Here is a 2,505-nt window from a genome sequence, read left to right on the forward strand (position 1 = left end):
TCCTCTAGTAGTGGTGAGCATTTGGTTTGCAAACTTAAGAGATCCATATATGGATTGAAACAAGCTTCCCGTCAGTGGTATTTGAAGTTTCATGGTGTCATTTCTTCATTTGGCTTCGAAGAAAATACCATGGATAACTGCATATACCAGAAGATCAGTGGGAGTAAGATTTGTTTCCTTATTCTATATGTGGATGACATTTTACTTGCAACCAATGACAAAGGGTTGTTGTATGAGGTGAAACAATTTCTCTCTAAGAATTTTGACATGAAGGATATGGGTGAGGCATCTTATGTCATCGGCATTAAGATCCATAGAGATAGATCTAGATGTATTCTAGGTTTGTCTCAGGAGACCTATATCAATAAAGTCTTGGAGAGGTTTCGGATGAAAGATTGTTCACCGAGTCCAGCACCTATTGTGAAGGGTGATAGGTTCAATTTGAATCAATGCCCGAAAAATGAGCTCGAACGGGAACAAATGAAGAACATTCCGTATGCTTCTGCAGTTGGAAGCCTTATGTATGCTCAGGTTTGCACAAGACCTGACATTGCATTTGTCGTGGGAATGTTAGGCAAATATCAAAGTAATCCAGGTTTGGACCACTAGAAAGCTGCAAAGAAGGTGATGAGGTACCTACAAGGTACGAAGGATCACATGCTTATGTATAAACGAACGGACAATTTAGAGGTCACCGGTTACTCAAATTCAGACTTTGCTGGCTGTGTTGACTCGCGTAAGTCAACATCTGGATATGTATTTATGCTTGCCAGTGGAGCTGTATCATGGAGGAGTGGCAAGCAGACATTGACCGCTACTTCCACTATGGAAGCTGAGTTCGTTTCATGTTTCGAGGCAACGTCGCATGGTGTATGGTTGAAGAGTTTCATATCCGGGCTTAGAATTGTGGATTCTATTGCTAGGCCATTGAGATTATAACAAACAACTTCTCTCAAGATCTGCTGTCTTAATGGCTAAGAACAATAAGAGTGGAAGTCGGAGTAAACATATCGACATCAAGCACTTAGCCATAAGAGAGCGTGTTGCGGAAAAGAAAGTGGTCATTGAACACATTAGCACTAAATTGATGATTGCTGATCCTCTGACTAAGGGCATGCCAATTAAGAACTTCAGGGATCATGTTGTGAGTATGGGACTTGGTTCCATGATGTGATTATGTCACTTGTACGTACGTTTATGTATTAACGAAACTCTTATTCAGTTGTGAGTATCTTTTATATGATGAAGTCACTACAAGAAAATCTTAATATAGCGACGGAATTTGCGACAGAATTTTTCCGTCGCAAAGAAATTATGACAGAATTCGACGAATTTGCGACGGAATGCGAAAATTTTTATTCCGTCGCAATTAGTCGCAAAATTCGTCGCAAATTTGCGACGGAATACGACAAAAATGTTGTCGTCGCAGACCAAACATTATTTACGACAGAAATTTTAAAATTGCGGATTTGCGACAGATTTGCGACAGAAATTTCTGTCGCAAATATTAATTTTATTTATTTTTAAATTTATGTTACTTATTTTTTGAATTTGCGACAGATTTGCGACAGAAATTTCAGTCACAAATCTAAATTTTATTTTTTTCTGCTATTTTCGATAAAAAAATTTTAAATTTTCGCGGTTTATTTTTTGTTTTGTGACGGGTTGCGACTGCAATATCCGTCGCAACACTTAATAAAAGCTGCGACTTCGTCTTTCTCCTCCAGACTTCGAAATTTTTTTTAAAAAAATCTCAATCTTCTCCAATCTTCTCCAACAAATTGTTTTTCTTCAAAATTCGCCAAGGTATATGTATATATATCGTGTATATGGATTTGTATATGTATGTGTTGTGTATATATATATATATATGTGAATGTGAATTTTTCTTCAAAATTCGCCAAGGTATATGTATATATATCGTGTATATGGATTTGTATATGTATGTGTGTTGTGTATATATATATATATGTGAATGTGAATATGTTATGTGTATGTGTGTATGTATATGTGTATGCGAATGTGTATATGTTTATGTATGTATATGTGTATGTGTGTGTTTATGTATGCGTGTTGTGTATGTATGTGAATGTGAATATGAATGTGTATGCATATATATAAATGTTTATGTGTGTTTATGTGATGTGTATGTGAATATATATATATGTATGTGTATGTGTATATGTGAATATGTATGAATGTGTTTTTATGTATGTGTGTAATGTATATGTATATGTGTATATATATGTATGTGTATGTAAATTTTGTGTATGAATATGTGTTTATGTGTGTTTATGTGTATATATATGTATGTGTATATAGATTTATATGTGTATATATATGTATGAATGTGTGTTTATGTATGTGTGTGTATATGTATATATGTGTGTATGTAAATGTATGTATATGAATATATGTGTATGTATATATATATGTATATAAATTTATGTGTATATGTATAATTATGTGCATATGTGTAATATATATGTATGTGTATGTAAATTT

This window comes from Tarenaya hassleriana, unplaced genomic scaffold, assembly GCF_000463585.1.
Source record: "Tarenaya hassleriana unplaced genomic scaffold, ASM46358v1 Cleome62, whole genome shotgun sequence".
In the NCBI taxonomy this organism is placed as follows: Eukaryota; Viridiplantae; Streptophyta; class Magnoliopsida; order Brassicales; family Cleomaceae; genus Tarenaya; species Tarenaya hassleriana.